Below are 22,497 nucleotides of genomic sequence, written 5' to 3' on the forward strand. Positions count from 1 at the left end.
TAGCAGGGTAAGAGAACAAGATGATTGAGTTTATAAAGAGGAATGATTTTTGTGTGTGGAATACGTGGGAAATAACTGAAAGCAAGTGAAAACATGAGCAAGATTAATGTGAATTCAACAGTTACAATTTTGTTTGAGGTAACATGAAAAGGAGGGGAAATTAGATGGTTGGAATAGAATATGCAGTAAGAATGGGAAACTTAAAAGAACCATGGAAGGAGAAGAAGGGAAGTTGGTGTATTATTTTGTTTTATTGGTGGGTGTTTATTTGTGGAAATTCTATAACTGGAAACTTTAATAAAAAATAATATCTGATAAAGGCCAAGTAGTTGCCAGATTGGCCCAGGGCCTGATTCAGACCCTGCCTGGATTGAGGCCATAGGGCAGATAGGAGGCAAGAGCTGTGAACACTCCTAGGATCCAGCCCTACCTAAGGATTTTTTTCGTAGGACTGGGATTTTCTGGATGCAAAGCAAGCAGCACGACCGCTGAGCTCCCATCCTTCCCCAAACTCATCAGAACTGCATGTAGAATTGCCTGTACCCACCTGCTCCTTGAATTTTTCAAAGGCACTTTTCTCTTCCACTTTAGCCGTGTCTCTCTTAGCTGTGTCGCTCTTAGCTGTGTCGCTGTCATCCTCCTTGCCCTGAACCGAAATGCTCAGAGTCAAAACCAGCAGTGCTGCAGATAGCAGGATGGTCCACAACTTCATGATGGGTCAGATTCGGAATTCCTCCTTCGGCTGGCAGAAAGGAATAGAGGTGAGGAAGGGTTGCTCCTTGTCTCTGCTCTTCCTGAGGTGGAGCTCTGCCTTCCTTATATAGCCCTTGTTGAAGTCTGTTGAGTGATGCTACCTATTTCTGGCCTCAAATCAGAAATAGGGAGAGCAATTGGCCATCTTGTGTTGGGAACACTGAGTTCCTTGCCAGGGCTGAATAGATTTCCTCCATTCTCTTCCTTGACTGTTCCTCTGGTTCATTCCACTCTGGGTCTCACCCTTCCTGGGTTAGACATTTCTGATATTGACTCCAAATTTGCATCATGCAAAGTTTGCCACAGCTCCCCAGTCCTTTTGAAAAAAATAAGCAATGTTGCTTCCCCAACATACTTAAGAGGTACATTAACTTTTCAACAGTCTCATTAATGCATACAATAACTCTGCTGTAGGAACAGTATGCAGGTTGTATAATGTGCTTGGTTGGGTACAGGTGTGGACTGACCAGGACACTGATGCAAGCCTAATTGCAGGACGTGGGTGGCGCTGTGGGTTAGCCATGCTGGCCACATGACCTGGAAGCTGTATGCCGGCTCCCTCAGCCAATAAAGCGAGATGAGCGCCGCAACCCCAGAGTCGGCCACGACTGGACCTAATGGTCAGGGGCCCCTTTACCTTTACCTTTACCTGAGGTGGACTTGGAGTTATATGACTCCCAAGTCCTCAGTGTCCCCCTTTCCACTATCCAGGCACTATGTACAGACAAAAGAATAATGACGTCCGTTCTCTCCAGCTCCGAGAGAACAAACAGGCACAAGTAAAAAAGTACATACAGCAGAAGAGATAAGACTGTCTTCCATTCCCCACACACTTCTCAGACAGGCATGTGATTTACACCAATCACAAATGCAGCATCGGAGGAGGGAAATTGCTAAAAAAACCTTTCTCCTGAAGCCTCTGTGCCCTCCCAAAAGAGTCATCTGCAACCCTTAAATGAGGAGGCCAAGATGGCGACGGAGGTAGCAGCCTAATTAGACTCCGATTTTAACTAAGCGTTTTTATTAGTTTTAGCCTCTTCAAGAGGGAAAGGTAGGGAGGCTCCCTGATCCAACAGCCTGGACACCGGTTTTCCAAACTTTACCTCTACCTTTATTTCTACAATAAAGTGCCCAATAAGGGAAGCTCTCAACCTAGAGAATGGTGTTTACAAGACAGAGCTATAAAGAGCTGGGAATCCCCCTCACCAAAGCGGCTGAACCCTCTACAAGAGGAAGGCAGGCGAAAATATCACAATACTTTAAACCGAAAACAGACAAAATAAATAATGCTGACAAACAACACCCCCACGAATGGTCCATAGACCGCACCAGGTACGGGGAGCTAATGGAAATAGACGAAGAAGGGGTGGGAGTCAATCTGGCAACGGAAATAAAACAAGTTGCCATAGAAGATGAAACCTCAGTGATTCAACTGGGGCAGGAACAAGAGTCACAAGAGGAAAACCCAGTAATTAAGACAGATGAGCCCTCCCAAAGACCTAGGCCCGGGGAGAAGATGGGGTTTCACATTGTGACGAATGAGGACCTGGAGGACACAAGAGCCCAATATCTGGATTTGGAATGCCTCCCCTACATACTAACAGGGCTATATAATGATCTGTTAAATGAACAGAAGTTGCAGATAGGCAGAGAACTGGGACACATCAAAGACTTCCTCTCAGAATGCTTGGGCCTACTTACCACTCTGACTGAAATAACTAGGAGAATAGACAACTTGCATTCATATAAAATTCTCTCTAGCACACCAAACGATAACACCAGCAAGGAAAATAAAACCCGACATAATGTGGAAAAAAGGAAAACATCTAGGATCAAAGCAAACCAGAAGGGAAACTTGGTTGACCCTAAGAAACCCCTCTTAAAGGGGAAGTGCCCCAGGAATAAAGAGAAGAAGCCCAAGAATGTAAAAATGGGAATGAAGACAAAGCTCCCATCTCGAACAAAGAAAATGAACCTCACAAGACTATTCAAGCTATTAGAAAATTCAAATCCAATGAACCCAGCTAACCCAGTCCTGCCACCCCTTGATAAAAGCCCAAGCCCAAGCCCAAATAAAAACCTCCATAAGGCTGGGCTTTCAATTCAACGGAGGAACTCCATAAGGCTAGGCTTCATAATTCAACAGAGCAACTAGCGCTCCCGAATGGAACCGCGGGAAAATCAAGAGAAAACCCGATACCTAAGCAAGAAACTACTCCTAAAACAACATACTCTCGCAGAAATCTAATTCTAAATAAACAAAAACTCATCATCCTACCTGTATACATGCACAAAGATCTCCTTTCTCCAGCACGACAGAGAATTTATATTCTCAAGAAAACTGAATTAGCCGTTAGAGGGTTCGTCCCAGCAGAAAACATCATTAATGTTAAAATTCTGCCATCAGACAAGGACCTAAACAGAGTTGTGGTAACATTCAGAGACTGGCACACAACCAAACTCATTTCAGACAATAAGGACAAGCTGCAAAGAGTTGGATTGCAGGTGACTCGCCTATTCGAAGTGTCTGGTACTCCCATTCCTCTCATCGAAACAATCAAGACTGATAAGATAAAAATAAAGCCGACAATGTCTATGACGGATGAGAACTGTAAGATGCTTCAACTAGAGGCAGACAAAGCCCCAAATCAGCTGGCTAAATGACCAAAAACCCTACCCCCAAACCACGTACCAGATGAAAGCTCCAACATAGAGAAGGAAAACCGCTTTATAGTAACTATTGAACAAATACATAAAGCTCAAGACGCAATAATTGAAAGATTAGCATCCATAAGGAAATCTATTACACTCCTAGCCACACCTGTCACCAGGGAATTTAACTATGCAACCTATACCACAAAACCTTTATCCAACAGTGAGTGGATACTAAGGCTATTCCTATCGCCAGAGGAACCCGGACCTACGGAACCACCTATAACAAAGAAAACAATAACACATCAAGCTGAAATAGCGGTACCACCAGGCAAGAACGGTTCAATCTTTGTGGACAACCTAGGAGCCCTAGACACCATTCACATGGACTGAAATAAGGTCACGGGGAAAGAACGCCCCTCCGGGACATTAAAATATGTCCAAGTTCACACCGTGCCAAAATGTCCCACTACACACCCCAAAACGGACATAATGAATGATAAATCCCAAATTGGCTATAAACCTAAACTGAGGGCAGCAGTTGAAGAAGGAGCAAAAAAGGTTTTCTTGTGTGTGTGGGTTTCTTTGTGGCTGATTAGCTGTTTTCCCTGTGTAAAGGTCAGAGGGGGCAGGGTTTCTGTTGAGGCAGGGGATTAGCTGTGGGAGGAGCTTATCAGAGTTTTCAGGGCAGCAGTTGAAGAAGGAGCAAAAAAGGTTTTCTTGTGTGTGTGGGTTTCTTTGTGGCTGATTAGCTGTTTTCCCTGTGTAAAGGTCAGAGGGGGCAGGGTTTCTGTTGAGGCAGGGGATTAGCTGTGGGAGGAGCTTATCAGAGTTTTCAGGGCAGCAGTTGAAGAAGGAGCAAAAAAGGTTTTCTTGTGTGTGTGGGTTTCTTTGTGGCTGATTAGCTGTTTTCCCTGTGTAAAGGTCAGAGGGGGCAGGGTTTCTGTTGAGGCAGGGGATTAGCTGTGGGAGGAGCTTATCAGAGTTTTCAGGGCAGCAGTTGAAGAAGGAGCAAAAAAGGTTTTCTTGTATGTGTGGGTTTCTTTGTGGCTGATTAGCTGTTTTCCCTGTGTAAAGGTCAGAGGGGGCAGGGTTTCTGTTGAGGCAGGGGATTAGCTGTGGGAGGAGCTTATCAGAGTTTGTAGGGCAGCGGCGCACGCCTAGCGGCGCGCGCAGTTATACCCATCTTTTAAATTTAGGGGAGCTAGTCTCAAACGTTTGTTGGGGGAGACCTAGGTTTTTTTTTGTGTGGGAAGTTATTTGTCCTGTCTTCAAGCTTTTTATGATGGAGGACCTCTGTAGCCACCCCCAACGACACGATCTCAAGATGGAAGGGGAGGGAACAGCTGCAGTCGCCTGCGATTCCTGCGCAATGTTTGCCATCTTGCCAAAGGTTGCAGGCAGCTTTACCTGCAGCAATTGCATGTTGATTGCCCTTTTAAAAGACAAAGTCCAGCAACTGGAGGAACGTGTAGCTACGCTCCAAAGAATTAGAGAGCTGGAGCTCTTCTTGGAAGCAACAGAGCACACCGTCCCCACCAAGGAGGAGACAGGGGACTCCCCTGAGAAGGAGGATAGTTCACCAACACAGGAGCCAGATTTATGGAGAAACGTGACTCAAAGAAGTAGGAGGCCCAGGGTTCACTCTGATTGTTTAGAAATACACAATCGCTTTGAGGTCCTCTCCTCTAGCATGGAAGACGAAGAGCAGACTCCATTTGAGGATCTCTCCCTCATTACAGTCGATCAGGTATATGAAGACAAGCAGCAAAGTCAGTCCTCAGGGAATGTGCAGGCGACCTTAGAACGGACAGCTCACGGAAGAACCCCGACCAAACCCAAGAGGAGGCGTGTAGTGGTGATAGGGGATTCCCTACTGAGGGGAACAGAAGCAGTGATCTGTGGGCCTGACAAGATGTCTCGGGAAGTGTGCTGTCTCCCCAGGGCTAAGATCCAAGATGTAACTGAATGACTGCAAGGAATCATAAAACCCACTGACAAATACCCCTTCCTCTTGGTTCATGTGGGAACCAATGACACTGCAAGCAATAGCCTCCAGAAGATCAAAAGAGACTACGAGGCTCTTGGCAGGAAATTGAAGCAACTAAATGCACAAATTGTCATCTCGTCTGTCCTCCCAGTTGAACGACGTGGCCCAGGGAGAGAGGGGAAAATAGTGGAAGTGAACAGCTGGCTTCGCAAATGGTGTAAACAGGAACGGTTTGGATTCTTAGATCACGGACTGCAGTTTCTTGAAGATGGACTTCTGGCAAGTGATGGGCTGCACCTCACAACGGTTGGGAGAAATGTTTTTGCCAAAAATCTCAGAAACCTCATCAGGAGGGCTTTAAACTGACTAATGTGGGGGAGGGAGACAGTGCTCCTGAAGGTAGGAGTCTATCAATTGATGAAGATGATCATCCAAATGTCATAGACCATATGGAGCAAACAGCACGCGGACCTAGTGGTGGGAGGAAAAAATCCTTAAATAAGAGACACGGGGGAATGATTAATGGACTTCAATGTCTGTACACTAATGCGCAAAGCATGGGAAATAAACAAGATGAGCTTGAGCTCTTGGTACAGCAAACTAAATATGACATAATAGGCATCACTGAAACCTGGTGGGATAAGTCCCACGATTGGAATGTAATAATGGGGGGATACAATCTATTTCAGAGAAACAGACCAGACAAGAAAGGAGGAGGAGTGGCGTTATATGTCAGGGATGTGTATACCTGTGAAGAGATCCAAGATTTAGAACCTCAAAGCCAAAGTGAGAGCATTTGGGTCAAAATTAAGGGAGAGAAGAATAACAGAGACCTCATTGTGGGAGTTTACTATAGATCCCCAAGCCAAACGGAGGACATAGATGATGCCTTCCTGGAACAGATGGCCAAGCATGCAAAAGGAAGGGAGATAGTAGTAATGGAGGACTTCAATTACCCAGATATTTGTTGGACGTCAAACTCAGCCAAGAGCATAAGGTCAAACAGATTCCTCACTGGCCTTGCAGACAACTTCATTGTCCAGAAAGTGGGAGAAGCAACAAGAGGAACAGCCATTTTAGATCTGGTCCTAACCAATGTTGATGACCTGGTTAGTGGGATAGATGTGGAAGGATCATTAGGCGCGAGTGATCATGCTCTTCTGAAGTTTACTATACAGCGGAAAGGAGCAGCCAAGCATACTAGGACTCAATTTCTTGACTTTAAGAAAGCCAACTTCATAAAACTTAGGGAAGTGCTGGGTGAGATCCCATGGACAGCAATACTAAAAGGAAAGGGAGTTCATGATGGCTGGGAGTTTGTTAAGAGGGAGATAGTAAAAGCACAACGTCAGGCAATACCAATGAGACGGAAACATGGAAGGTGCCTAAAGAAGCCAGGGTGGCTATCTAAAGAACTTTTAACTGAATTAAGATTAAAAAAGGATGTGTACAAAAAATGGAAAAGGGGGGAAACCACCAAAGAGGAATTCAAACAAATAGCCAGCACGTGTAGACACAAAGTCAGAAAAGCTAAAGCACAGAATGAACTCAGGCTTGCTAGAGAGGTTAAAAGCAACAAAAAAGGCTTTTATGGGTATGTTCGTAGCAAAAGGAAGAACAAAGAAACAGTGGGGTCACTCAGAGGAGAAGATGGTGAAATGCAAACAGGGGACACAGAAAGGGCTGAACTCCTCAGTGCCTTCTTTGCCTCAGTCTTCTCCGATAAAGAAAACAATGCCCGACCTGAAGAATTTGGAGCAAATGATTCAGCAAAGGAAACACAGCCCAGAATAACTAAGGAGATAGTACAAGAATATTTGGCTAGTTTAGATGTATTCAAGTCTCCAGGGCCAGATGAACTGCATCCAAGAGTATTAAAAGAACTGGCAGATGTGATCTCAGAACCACTGGCAGTCATCTTTGAGAATTCCTGGAGAACAGGCGAAGTCCCGGCAGACTGGAGGAGGGCAAATGTTGTCCCTATTTTCAAAAAGGGGAAAAGAGAGGACCCAAATAATTACCGCCCAGTCAGTCTGACATCAATAGCAGGGAAGATTCTGGAGCAGATCATTAAGCAAACAGTCTGTGAGCACCTAGAAAGGAATGCTGTGATCACCAATAGTCAGCATGGATTTCTGAAAAATAAGTCATGTCAGACTAACCTGATCTCGTTTTTTGACAGAATTACAAGCCTGGTAGATGAAGGGAACGCAGTGGATGTAGCCTACCTTGATTTCAGCAAGGCATTTGACAAGGTGCCCCATGATATTCTTGTAAAGAAGCTGGTAAAATGCGGTCTTGACTATGCTACCACTCAGTGGATTTGTAACTGGCTGACTGACCGAACCCAAAGGGTGCTCATCAATGGTTCCTCTTCATCCTGGAGAAGAGTGACTAGTGGGGTGCCACAGGGTTCTGTCTTGGGCCCGGTCTTATTCAACATCTTTATCAACGACTTGGATGATGGACTCAAGGGCATCCTGATCAAATTTGCAGATGACACCAAACTGGGAGGGGTGGCTAACACCCCAGAGGACAGGATCACACTTCAAAACGACCTTGACAGATTAGAGAACTGGGCAAAAACAAACAAGATGAATTTTAACAGGGAGAAATGTAAAGTATTGCACTTGGGCAAAAAAAATGAGAGGCACAAATACAAGATGGGTGACACCTGGCTTGAGAGCAGTACATGTGAAAAGGATCTAGGAGTCTTGGTTGACCACAAACTTGACATGAGCCAACAGTGTGACGCGGCAGCTAAAAAAGCCAATGCAATTCTGGGCTGCATCAATAGGAGTATAGCATCTAGATCAAGGGAAGTAATAGTGCCACTGTATTCTGCTCTGGTCAGACCTCACCTGGAGTACTGTGTCCAGTTCTGGGCACCACAGTTCAAGAAGGACACTGACAAACTGGAACGTGTCCAGAGGAGGGCAACCAAAATGGTCAAAGGCCTGGAAATGATGCCTTATGAGGAACGGCTAAGGGAGCTGGGCATGTTTAGCCTGGAGAAGAGGAGGTTAAGGGGTGATATGATAGCCATGTTCAAATATATAAAAGGATGTCACATAGAGGAGGGAGAAAGGTTGTTTTCTGCTGCTCCAGAGAAGCGGACACGGAGCAATGGAGCCAAACTACAAGAAAGAAGATTCCACCTAAACATTAGGAAGAACTTCCTGACAGTAAGAGCTGTTAGACAGTGGAATTTGCTGCCAAGGAGTGTGGTGGAGTCTCCTACTTTGGAGGTCTTTAAGCAGAGGCTTGACAACCATATGTCAGGAGTGCTCTGATGGTGTTTCCTGCTTGGCAGGGGGTTGGACTCGATGGCCCTTGTGGTCTTTTCCAACTCTATGATTCTATGATTCTATGATTGTCCCTTGAGATGTCTGACAACCAAAAATCACAAGCTGACCACCTGTACGTGGAACATCGCAGGGTGGGGAGCTAAAAGCAAAGATCCCAATCTAATGGACTTCCTCACTAAATTTGACATCCTGTTCATCCAGGAAGCCTGGTCGATAGACGACCTCTACCTGGATAATTACCAATCGTGTATTAAAAGAGCAACACCTAGTCAAAGAGGGGGCAGGCCCAAAGGGGGCTTAGCCTTACTGTTCTCAACGCAGATACAAGCTAATATTATCCAATTACCCTCCAATGATGAATGGTCTGTAGCAGCAGTTTTAGATTTTGGACAAAGCAAACTGCTATGCATAAACTTATACTTACCTACATGTCGTCGGCAGGCACAAGTAGAACAACTATGGAAAGAAGTGGAAGCCCACGTGGTGCAATGGAGGAGACAACACCCGTCAGCCATGATATTACTAGCTGGTGACCTAAACGCAAGAGTGGGCCCTAACGACAACGCCCTATATGCACATTTTCACCAATGGCCTCCAGAAATGGAAACTATCCCACCCCTAATGATAAGATCATCCTACGATAAGACATGCAACATTGGAGGACTACATTTAGCACACATGGCCTACAGACAGAATCTACATTTACTGAATGGGACTGTAAAAGGAGATTATCCGGGTCAATACACATATTGGTCAGGACACAAACTGTCAACGATAGATTATTGCATTATCGCTTCCGGTGCTGCGCGATCGCGCTACAAGCAGGGGTTTTACCGAGAGGGAAACCCCGGGCTATTTTGGAGGTTTGGGGGTGTCTCAGGGCGCGGAGGCCCCCCATAAACGTCTCTGGAGGGTGTTCAGAGAACCTGGTTCCCGTAACGACGGAGAGCGGGCGGTTCGGTCGTCAGGTAGCTCCAAAATTGGAGCGAAGAGTACGGCGGTGCTGCTCAGCGGTCGAGGGAAGCCATTGCCGACCTCCATTTAGCGAAGCCCCGAGCTTGTTGCGAAAGCGCTGCATTCCAACGCAAAAGAACTCCGACCCAAGAACTGTTTATCAATGCGAAAACACCAATAAGGAGGTCGGGAGGAGAACTGAGAAACGAGAGGAGTTCAGCCCGAAACGGAATCTGCTTGGCACAGCGCGTCTCCAGTGCTGGGAAAAGCGAAAGTGAGTTGCCTTGGCGGACACATTGTATCTCTCCCCGTTTATCTCCCTTACTAAGCGAACTTTGTTTAGAGACTAAATATCAAAAGGCTGGCGGGAGGAAAGAGGAGACCAGGGACAAACAGTCGCAGCTGAGAGTCCTTGAGAAAGCGGAGGCAGAAATAGATGAAAGGAGTTCTTCTCATTTTTTTCTGAATGTGAAAGACAAAGGGAAGGCGAACCGGAAGAGAAGGCTTCACTACTATCAAAAGACTTCGGAGCGTGGTGGACTGAGAAAGAGTTTAAGAGAAAGGAAGACAAAGGATAGAGTGTGCTTACATCCACTCCTGCAGTGGGGGAAATATATACATCTTGGTTTTTCTACAAAAACATCACCCTTCAAGATTGTTGGAAGGATAGAAGTGACTGAGCGTTTTCGATAACAGGAAATAGCCACACCTCAGAAAGAGAGTTATTTTGTAAAGACTTGGTGACCTCTAGAGGACAGACTAAAATTAACGGATTTACAATTTATTGCTCCCCCCCTCGGTTTTTGCCCCCCCTCTTTCTTGCCTTGGGTTTACTTTATACCACCTCTTCTAAGAGATAAGTGACTGTTTGTTTATTGGACTGGGAAACTGCTCTGGGTAGAAAAGGGTTACGCTGGGAAGTATTATATGATTGGTAAATGCCTGAGCAGGAAATAATATATTTATGCAAAACTGTCAGTAAAAGAGGGAGCTGTGGAGGTGGGAGGTATAAGTGTGCTATAAGGTAGGGGAGACGGATAAAATATAGGAATATAAGATGTCACATACGGCAAAGAAAGGTACAAATGGAGGGACTCCCGGAGATAGGAGGGGATCTAAACAAGAACCAGATTCCAAGACAGATATTATGAAAATGCTAGTGGAAATTAAACAGAGCCAAAACAATTTAGAGCAGAAGTTAGAACAAGTAGATAGCAAAATTGGAAATATGGATAAAAAGATTGATGAAACAGTAAATGAAATTAAAGGCCAGATAAAAGAGATATTTAGAAGAACGCAAAATGTAGAGGAAGGGGTGAAGAAGACAAGATTGGAATTAAAGGATATCAAACGGGATAAGGAAAGAATAAAAGCTGAAATGTCGGATTTGAATAAAGCGCAAGAGGAGATAAAAGATATTATCGCAATGAATGAACTCCGACAGAGAGAGGCGAATCTTAGGCTGAGAGCCATCCCGGAGATACAAGGTGAGAATATTAAGGAAAAATTGATAAAAGAATTGGCGGCCTGGATGGATATATCAACAGAAGAAATGACTGGAAATGTGCAGAATGTATTTAGAATGCGTGTAAAAACAACAAAATCTAAAAAATATGCAGGCGACTGTCTGATAACATTTAGAGATAAAGAATTTCGAAATAGGGTGTTGCAAAAGAATAGGGAAAAAAGATTGAATATAGGGGGAAACTACATAATTATCTTTAAAGATGTCCCAATTAGATTACTTAAACGAAGAGATTTCTACAAACCACTAGCACAGACTTTGAAGAGGAACAGAATCGAATTCAGATGGGAGTTTCCCGAAGGATTATCATTCGAATACAGAGGGAAAAGACATAGATTATTAAATTCAGAGGAGACCGGGAAATTCCTGAGGAAGTATAAGGAGTTAAGAACAGAGGAGGGGGGAGCAAGAGAAGTAGAGGAAGGATCACCTAGAGATACGAAAACAGAGGACGAACAAGAAGCGAACGAAAGCGGATCAGATAAAGAGGAAGAAGAAGAAGGGGAGGAAGAGAACACAGAAAACTAATAAAGGGAAGAGAGAGGAAAAAGGGAGGGGAAAAGGGGGAAAAAGGAGAGAAAAGTTTAGTGAGTGTTAGACATTATGGGGTTAAGGATTTTGAGTTGGAATGTTAATGGAATGAATGAGGAAAAAAAGAGGAATAAAATTGAGCAATTCTTGAAAAAGAAAAATTTGGATATTATCTGTCTCCAGGAGACGCATGTGGCTAAAAAACACAAAAAATTGCTAATTAACAAAAGATTGGGAATAGAATTTGAGTCCTCCGATAGAGAAAAGAAAAGAGGGGTTGTATTGTATATTAAAAAAAAGATTGAAGCTAAACAAATATTTAGAGATGAGGAGGGGAGGATGGTTGCTGTTCGGATCAGCTGGCAAGGTGAAAGTTTGATTGTGATTGGGATCTACGCACCAAATAACAACAAGACTGATTTCTATAAATACCTAGAAACGAAAATATTGGAATATATGGATCAGAGAATCATTCTAATGGGGGACATGAATGGCGTAGTCTCCTTAGAAGCGGACAGACTGAGGGAAGGTGTAAGTAAAGAAGGGAAATTGCCAAAATCATTTTTCACAATGGTTAAAAATTGCAATCTGATGGATATTTGGCGTCTCAGACATCCATTGGACAAGCAATATACATTCCATTCCGAGCCACATCACTCGATGTCACGGATTGATCAGGTCTGGATATCAAATGAACTTTGTCCTAGGGTAAAACAAATTGAAATAAAACCGAGAGTAATCTCTGATCACAGTCTGATAGAGTGGGAACTGGAGAGCTATGACAGAAGAACTTTCAGATGGAGACTAAAGGATTATCTCTTAAATGATCAAAGAATTGTAGAAAATGCGCATAAAAAGTTATCAGAATATTTCATGGATAATCGAGATAAAGGTACAAACATTAACGTAGTCTGGGACGCCAGCAAAGCTGTGATAAGAGGATACTTTATCCAACAGAATTCGATTAAAAATAGGAACAGAGAGAAAGGAAAAGAGGAAATCTTAAGGCAGATTATGGACAGTGAACAAAAATTAATTCGAAAACCCAACTCTCAGAGAATAAAAGAAAACATAAAAATTCTCCAAGCCCAATTTGCTGCGATAATAAATAGAGAGATAGAGTGGAATGTTAAAAAGTTAAGACAAAAGAGCTTCGAATTCTCAAATAAATCTGGAAAGTGGTTGGCGTGGCAGATTAAGAAGAGAAAAGAACAAAGTACAATAAATAGAATTATAATAGAGGGAGAAGAGGTCACTGATCCAAAAGGAATTAGAAAAGAGTTTCTAGATTACTATAGAAGCCTTTACAAAAAGAAAGATAGAAACAACTTAAGGAAGATAGAAAGATTTCTGAAAGAGAAAATGGTGCAGAAAATCCCAATTGATAAGAAACAACGATTGAATAAGTTAATTGAAACAGAAGAGATAGAGGAGGTAATTAAAGATCTAAAAAGAGGGAAGGCTCCGGGACCCGATGGATTCACAGCAAGTTACTACAAAGAGATGAAATCTGTACTTGTGAATCCTTTGAAGGAGACTATGAATAATGTTTTAAGAAAAGGAGAAATCCCAGAGACCTGGAAGGAGGCGTTCATTACTCTCATCCCGAAGCAGGACACAGATTTAACCCAGGTTAACAACTATAGGCCAATCTCGTTGTTGAACACGGACTACAAAATATTTTCAGGTATTCTAGCAAGAAGACTAAAGTCCATATTGGTGGAAATTATTCACAAAGACCAGGCCGGATTTCTTCCAGGCAGGAATATGAGGGACAATATAAGAAATATAGTTAATATGCTAGAATTCCTATCGGTTAGAATCGATAAGCAGGCGATAATGATGTTTGTAGACGCGGAAAAAGCGTTCGACAACGTGGCGTGGGACTTTATGATGAAGAACCTAGAACACCTGGATGTAGGCAGATATTTTTTTAATGGAGTGAACGCAATATACAGAGATCAAAAGGCCAAAATGATCATAAACAATATTGTGACAGAAGAAATAAAGATACAGAAGGGAACACGACAGGGATGTCCACTCTCCCCGTTGCTGTTCATAATGGTATTGGAAGTACTTCTGAATTCAATCAGACAAAACGGGAAAATTAAAGGAGTGACAATTGGACAACACGCTTATAAGACCAAAGCATTTGCAGACGATTTAGTCATTATGACGGAAGACCCAATAACTACAATAGAAGAAATCCTAAAGGAAATAGACCAATTTGGAGAAATAGCAGGCTTTAAATTAAATAAGAGGAAAACAAAGATGATGGTAAAGAATATAGATCAAAGAACAATAGAAACAATCCAAGAACAGTCACAGATACAGGTGGTTAAGAAAATAAAATATTTGGGGATCTGGCTTACGCCTAAAAATATAGACTTATTTAAAAATAATTATGAGCCAGTGTGGAGAGAAATAAGAAAAGACCTGGAAGCATGGGGAAGACTGAAACTGTCTCTTTGGGGAAGGATCAATACTATTAAAATGAATGTATTACCGAGGGTATTATTTTTATTTCAGACCATTCCCATAATTAAGGGAAGTAGAGTGTTCAAGGAATGGCAGAGAGTACTATCAAGATTTATATGGCAGGGCAAAAAACCCCGTATAAAATATAAACTGTTGACAGATAGAAGGGAAAGGGGAGGCTTTGCCTTACCGGATTTGGGACTCTACTATGAGGCAGTATGTCTCTGCTGGATAAAAGATTGGGCCAAGCTAAAGAATAAGGAGTTACTCGATTTAGAGGGTTTTAATAACAGATTCGGCTGGCATGCCTATCTGTGGTGTGGTAAGAGGAAAATGCACAAGGGGTTTGAAAATCACATTTTTAGAGGCCCACTTATCGAAGTATGGGAAAGATATAAGTACATACTAGAACCTAAGATCCCACACTGGCTTTCACCCCTCGAAGTGATGAGCCTCAAGAAAATCAATATGAGTGGAGACTGGGCAACATATGAACAACTGCTAACGAAAGAGAATGGGAAATGGAAATTAAAACCGTATGAGCAGATCAAGGGGTACGTGTATGACTGGTTGCACCATGTCCAAGTTAACGAGATGTTTAGAAAAGAGGCCAAAGATAGAGGGTATGCAGATAAAGAATCAAAATTCCAGACGGAAATTATAAATAGCGAGGTGAAAATAATATCTAGAATGTATAAGATGTTGCTGGATTGGAATTTGGCAGACGAAGAAGTTAAGACAGTAATGATTCGATGGGCCAATGATGTGGGCCACGCTATACAATTTGAAGATTGGGAGAATGTATGGAAAGAGGGTCTGGATTTTACTGCGTGTATGACGGTGAAAGAGAACGTCATGAAGATGTTTTACAGGTGGTACATAACACCTGCGAAATTGTCAAAAATGTACAAAGTAGACAGCAAATGTTGGAAGTGTGAAGAGAAGGAGGGTGTTTTTTATCACATGTGGTGGGAGTGCAGGAGAGTGAGAGAATATTGGGAGGAAGTATATATTGAATTAAAAAAGGTTCTAAAATATACGTTTACCAAAAAACCCGAAATTTTCCTGCTAGGAATACTAGGGAATGAAATTAAGAAGAAAGACCACAAATTTATGTATTATGCAGTAACAGCAGCAAGGATAGTCCTTGCTCAGAAGTGGAAAAAAAGGAAATGCCAACAATAGAGGAGTGGAGATCGAAGTTACTAGACTACGCGGATTTGGACAGATTGACTGGAAAGATCAGACATTTAAGAGACCAAAAGTTTGTCAAGGACTGGGGGAAATATGTGGATTACTTGGAGCATCTTAGTGAAGGTCAAATAACGTTAAGGGGATTCAGAGAAGCACTGTGAAAGAGGAAGAGGTATTGTCCAAGGTAAATAGAGGTAGAAGAATGTCTAATGACAATACATACTAGGTAATGTGTATCTTAGAATTTTATTGCGGAAGATTTACGGGCGGGTTGAAGGAAGTCCAGGAAGAAACGACTATGTTAATTTGACAGGTGGAAAACTTTTTATTTGCATATATGGTATATCTGTCTTGTGTTGTTATTCTTGTTCTTTATTCTTATGCTTTAGTATTTCATTCTTTTTTCTTTACTTTTAGAAAACTAATAAAATATTTATCTGAAAAAAAAAAAAGATTATTGCATTGTTTCCCAGGACCTGATCCCTAGGATATCAAAACTCGCCATTACAGCAAGAGCTGAAAGCGATCATTTACCTTTATCCCTCGTGTGTGATTTACCCTTCGATCTGCCCAAACCACAACGCAGATATCAACCAGATCTAACACCTGGAACAGGCCTCAAGAAAATCAGATGGAACGGACAAGTGAGCGAGCGGATATCTAACTGGTATAAAACTGAGGAGAGCTACCGTCTCTCAAAAGCAATTATGGAAGGGTGCTTAGAAATAGAGGAGAGTGCCCCGAACATGATGACAACATATGAAATGCTTATACAAAAAATTCAAGAGTTTGTTGTAAAATCGAATTCCAAGTCTCCCCACCGTCGGAAAACTTCCAGGGAGTGGTTCGATCATGAGTGTATTACCTCCAAAAAATCATTGATCCACTCCTTCATCTGCCATAAGGATAATCCAACAGAGGATAACAGACAAAAGATGCTTGAAGCCAAAAGAAGTTACAAAAAACTTCTGACACAAAAGAAAAGATACGCAATGAAGTTATTATGGCAGCAACTGATAGAGGCCTCCAAATCAAGTAACCCATCATTATTCTGGAGAATCGTAGCTGTACAGCCGGATAGGGGCCTATCACAACTATCCTGCTGCATATCAATGAAAGCCTGGGAAACGCACTTCCATAATCTTTACGAGGAATCCAGCGATGAGTCCTATGCATTAGACATACCGGATGATCAGATACAGCCATGGCCAGCAGTCTCATTAACAGAGATCCATCTGCTGATTGACCAACTAAAGAACGGGAAAGCCCCTGGAATTGACTGTATACCAGCGGAACTATTTAAAACCAATGCGAACTGGTGGGCCCCCTTGCTAGCCTCTCTGTTCACATATATAGATAGAACCGCACAGATCCCACACGACTGGGGGACTTCCATCATTATTCCCATTTACAAGAAAGGCTCGAGGGACGATCCCTCCAATTATAGACCTATAAGCCTCCTGAACATAATAAGTAAATTATACGCTAAACACCTCAGTGAGAAACTGTGCGAATGGATAGAAAGAGCGAAGATTCTTGATGATGCACAGGCAGGATTTAGACAAGGGAGATCCACAATGGATCACTGCCTGATCTTACAGCACCTAGCTGAGAAATACACGTCGCAACACAATCACCACCAATTCGCAGCATTTGTAGATTTTAAAGCAGCCTTTGACTCCATCCCAAGAACTCGACTCTGGGACAAACTCAACAAATCATCCATAGACCGACGTCTGCTGCTACTAATATACAAACTGTACAACAACACACGACTTCGCATAAGATGCAGCCAAGAAGGTCAACTCTCTAATTTCATTAGAACAACAAAGGGTGCATTTTGGCCCCCTTTTTGTTCAACATCTATATAAACTCCCTAATAGACCACCTACAAGGAGCAGATACACACGCCCCAAAATTAGCAGACAAAAAACTGCCTATTCTACTCTATGCAGATGATGCGGTTATATTGTCCCAGACTCAGATGGGCCTCAAAAGAGCTCTTAACAGCTTATCCCAATATTGTAGAGAAGAGAAACTAGCAGTGAACTACCAAAAAACAAAAATCATGGTTTTCTCTAACAAAAGGAAAATATACAGATGGAATTTAGACAATCAGGAGATTGAAGAAGTGACATGCTTTAAATATCTAGGAGTGATATTCCAAGCATCAAGGAAGAAGACTGCCCACATAAACTACAGCTCCTTCACAGCTCAAAAAAGTACAACGGCAATCCTAAGATTCCATCGTACAACGGGAGGAAATTTCATTCCTGCTACAATTAAACTATTCGTTGCAAAACCAACAGCACAAATCCTATACGGCACACCACTCGTCTCCCTCTCTAATCTAGACCCATATGAGAAGATACAATCAGGTTTCCTTAGATCACTCCTGCAAACACCTAAATGCGTCCCAAACGCTGCCCTACGACTGGAAGCGGGCTTATACAGCATTAAAGCCAAAGTATGGATAAGAACCTTATGCACTTGGCTAAGACTTAACAACTCGCCGGTTGGACTACTTTCCCTGATGCTTCTTGACAAATTCCAATCTAGCTGGTTGAAGGACATTCTCAGAAAACTGGCCACATATGGTCTCTCCCCAGACTATTTATTAAGTTTAGAAGGGGGAAGGGCCAAGAACATAATCAAAGAAAGACTGGGACACTGAAACCCAAAATGACTTTAACCAACTTCCGATAACTTATAAACTTCTATACAATTCCCAAAGGCCCCATCTAGCAAACTATCTCAAAGTTCTAGACAACGCTAAACACCGATGGCCATTTTCCAGGGCCCGCTTTAACGCTCTCCCTTCAGCTCTTCTAGAGGGAAGATATAATAAAATACCGATCGAACAAAGATTATGTCCCTGTAACAGCAATGAAATCGAAACCATTGGGCATGTCATCTTATACTGCCCATTATATCGAGACTCAAGAAAAGGGCTGATCGAACTGATTCTGAGGAAAATACCTCATAGTACAGACGACACCTATATCAGACACCTCTTAGCTGACAAAGAGCCCGAAATTAAGAGGTCCGTAGCAAAGTACTGTTACATTGCAACAAGAATAAGACGAGCAATGATGTCTACAAAGGAGTTCAAACTGTAAACATCGAAAGAATAATAATAAACAGTAGCGACTCCTGAATTGAATTTTAAAAACTTAAAACTCAAAACCTGGTCATAAATATAAGCACCAATTCTGAGAATTGGCCATATTTTTACTGCTACTTGTAGCACAATACTACTCTTAATGTCATATTTTATAAATTGCTTCCTGGTCACTGACCGTATTAAAGATATTTGATTTTGCAACCCTTAAATAGCCCATGGCTGATTCTGTAGTTACAGCCTCCTGCCCAGTGGTGCAGTAGGAGAAGCTACATGGAAAGAGATGCTGAGACCTGTTCTCCAAAGGATTTGGAAGGCAGCATATTGACTGCATCAGCCCCAAAGCCTGAAAGAGTTCTGCTACTGTTCTACTGGGGCTTGGCACTCACCCCGGAGGTGGGAGCAATTGTGAGAGGTTGGCAAGGAAAGGCAAATCAGGATCCTACAGATCTCTCAATGGGCCCTGCTAGCTGAGGCATGGAAGATGTTGCTCAGAAAAGAGCAAGAGGCATATGAAGGCTTAAGAGGGCTGCGGAGGCTTTCCTCTCCTGTGGAGGAACCCCCTCTGGGAGAGCTGTCTGTGATGCCTAAAAAGCATACACAGCTGATTCGGCAGTCACATCCTCCTGCATGTCTGGAGCAGGCAAAACTACAAGTGGGTCATTTTGAGAGTCTGAAGATAGTGGAAGAGCCACGTCCTCAAAACTAGATAGTGGAGAAGGAGCGACTAAGGTCTTGAGAGTCATCTAGGTCCAAGTCCTCCTCAGGGCAACTTTGCCATATGGATGTTGTGGACTGTCAGGGAACTGACATCGGAGCCAGAGGCGGAGGCAAGGCTCCCGAGCGATGCTGGAGAAGGGCCCAGCAGGGGGAGAGGCAGCTCATCAGCTGAGGAAGGAAATCAGTGTAACACCAGGGATAAAGGGGGGCAGATGGGGGAATCGGCAAGGGGGCTCCAGGACTCCTCGCCGGAGACCAGCGGGGAGAGCATGGGTCCTCCGCTACCCACACTCTCCCTGCGCAGAAGACTTCCGCGCAGGGAGAGTAGGAGGAGACTTGGAGTCAAACAGCTTTTGTGCTGGAAAAGGTTTAAGAAACTCCCACTGACGGATTCTGCTAGCGACTGAAACAGCCACGAAGTGAAGGGCTGTCTAGACAGAAAAGGTTTAACAAGGCAACCTAGCCAGGAGTGGCGGCAACTTACGCACGAGCAACCCCTATATTTATGACAGCAATCTGTCAGTCACTGACGTTGCTTGTGCGCAGCGACAGGCAGGCAGCATAATGAGCCAAACCGGAGAAGCCGGCGCCACGGAGGGAGCAGCTGGAGTGCAAAATCTGGTGGAGAGGAACCGAGATTTGGAACAGCATGTGGCTCTTCTGACGGCGTGGTTGGAAGAAAGGCGGGCTCACGATGCACAGGTCAGACCCACCCCCGTAGCAAGGAAGGTACTGGGACTGGTACACAAGTTTGGGGGGAAGCCCCAGGACTACAACGCGTTCCGAACGGAAATAGAGTACGCTTTGGAACTGCAGCATAAGGATTTTGTGGACGATGGGGAGAGGGTGGCCTATATTGTCGGGCATCTGCAGGATGGGGCCAGGGAATGGATCAGGCCCCTAATGGCAACGCAAAATGCTGCCTTGAAAGACCTGAGGAAATTCTTCCAGGCGATGGATGCAATGTATTCCAGTGATGTGCAGCAAAGTGTGACTCGGCGGGAACTGATGGGTTGCAAACAGGGGAACCAGTCAGTGAGAGACTACTGGTCACGCTTTGCAATGTTAGTCCACCGGCTCGGGTGAGAATTGGACTCTGAACCCATTCAGATGTTGTTTGAGGAGGGGTTGTCCCCAACGGTGAAGGACGAGCTTTCGATGGATCAGCTGACCAAGGCTGTGCTTTCGATTGGCCTAAGACAGAAAGCGCGCGCTCAGGAGAAGTGCGAAGGGAGAGGGGAACGTTGCCATGACTACCACATTCCTGAAATACCGAGGCAGCCTTCCCCGCCGGCAGAGCCAATGGAAATAGATGGCGCGCACGCGGGAGGTTTCAAACTCCAATGAAGGTCGCAAGAGGGAGGGAAAGGATTGGAAAACCACCAAGAAGTGTTTCCTCTGCCAGTGGCCAGGTCATTTTGCAGGGTCTGCCCTCAAAGAAAGGCCTGGCAAGGGATGGTGGGAGCTGCTGGAGGTGAGGAAGAGGGGGAAAGGGGGCAGGAGCAGGGAAACGCCAACGCTTGGCTGCCACTCAGCGGGCACAGCAGCCAGGCCAGCAACCAATAGAAGTGCCCCAGCCAGACCCCCCTGTTGGAATGAAATCACGACAGAAAAGTAGCAGGTGTCATGTGAGAGGCATCTCTTGAGCCAGCCCCGAGAACTCTCTTTTATTGAATATTACAAACATTGCCACAGGTGCGCTTGTTGCTGATTGGTTGATACAAACACAAAGCGACTTGTTGCTGATTGGTTAACACAAGTACAAGGCGAGGATTACATATAGGCATTAATCACCAATAGATTAAAGGCTGGGAAAGGGAGCACAGAACTAGACAGGCATGAAACCTCCTAATTAAATTATAACTAATGATTGATATAGCAAGACTAAAATAATTACTAATGATTGATTATAACATGAAAGAATACAACAATCATGTTCTGTAGATGTGGTCAGCAATGCATTAAGAACAGGTCAGGGTACCCTTTCGAAAACCACAGGCGGGTGAAGCCTGCGACCGTGGGACTCGGCGGGCACCTTTTGCGCCCCCCCATCAGCAAAGGAACCCTGCAAAGGGCTCCGGAGCAAGACGGGGTGCTGGCGCGGTGCTGTGAGTCAATTGCTACTTCTGCGGAGTGAAGCTGCACAGCTGATGTCGGAGAGCGCTGTCCTTTTCCTGTGACAATTCAGCTTTTAAACAACAACCCGTGAGTAGGACAATTGAAAGATCGGGAGATCAAAGGAATTCCCCCTTTGATCAAAGAAATAACCTTGAATTTGGCACCGAAGCGGGAAGGCGTAAACAGGAAGTCCGCCTCCCGTTTTTTGTAAATAGATCGAAGCAAAGATCTTATAAGCTAAAAAGCCGGGAAAATTGATTTTAAGATTGAAATTTCCTGCATCTATAACCATAAAAAACCCCTTGACAGCAGGAGAAAAGGGGGGAAGAAATTTTGACTTTTTAATCCTGCAAAGAGAGTGTAAGAATATAAGCTCCCATCGTCCCAAACCTGGGGACGGATTGTCAGGACAGAAATTGTCGGTGATGATTACTAATTGAAAACGGGAAAACTACTGACAGACAGAACTAAAAGAGAAACAAAATAATTCTAATGCTGCCTTCTGCTTGTTTGCATTATATTGAAAGGAAACAAAGAATCTGAAAATCGAAAGTAAATTTCCCTTTGTTGGATACACTTTAAAGATGGACGTTAAATAGTAATTGTATCCCCTAGAGGGAGCTATCCAGTGTGTTTGCTGCAATTTACAGAGAAGATATAACATCTGTGAAATTCAGACCGTGGGACCAGCTATTTGACCTTGACAGAAAATGAATAGGGAGGAAGTCTTACTTGGTGCCCTTAGCAAAATAAATGCTATGCTGCAGCAGTTGGATGAGAAAGTGACCTTGATGAACCAAAAGTTGGATCTTATATCTGCTCCAGCTAGTAAAGACGAACTAACAGGAAACGAAGTCAAAGAAACCTCACAACAGTTAATACAGGAGACTGGTTCAACAAGGCAAGTCCAAGGGCAGAGGAAGATGGAAGAGGTTGCGATTGCACCTCAAAAGATACAGAGACCTAAAATCCCGCATGACCAAAAGCTGCAACATTGGAAGATTGAACTTGGAGAACATCTGTTAAACTTCGGAGTTAAGGAAGTCATTAGCTCTGGTGGGACTGTAAAGCAAGTTGATGATCATTTTTGGAACAACTACTTTTTGGATTACAAATCAAATATTGGGGAGTGGATTATCGGGGAATGGGACAA

General features: G+C 43.6%; 1 long non-coding RNA gene across 2 annotated transcripts in view; it reads left to right on the forward strand.

The window, feature by feature from the left end:
- The window catches only part of LOC309536562, a 51,295-nt gene that overhangs the window by 16,998 nt on the left and 11,800 nt on the right, over positions 1–22,497 (forward strand). For both annotated transcript variants that reach the window (XR_014221622.1, XR_014221623.1), the window contains one exon: positions 592–761. This is a non-coding gene — a long non-coding RNA (uncharacterized lncRNA). The remainder of the gene's footprint in view (positions 1–591; positions 762–22,497) is intronic.

This window comes from Podarcis vaucheri, assembly GCF_965113315.1.
Source record: "Podarcis vaucheri genome assembly, chromosome: 7".
Classification (NCBI taxonomy): domain Eukaryota; kingdom Metazoa; phylum Chordata; class Lepidosauria; order Squamata; family Lacertidae; genus Podarcis; species Podarcis vaucheri.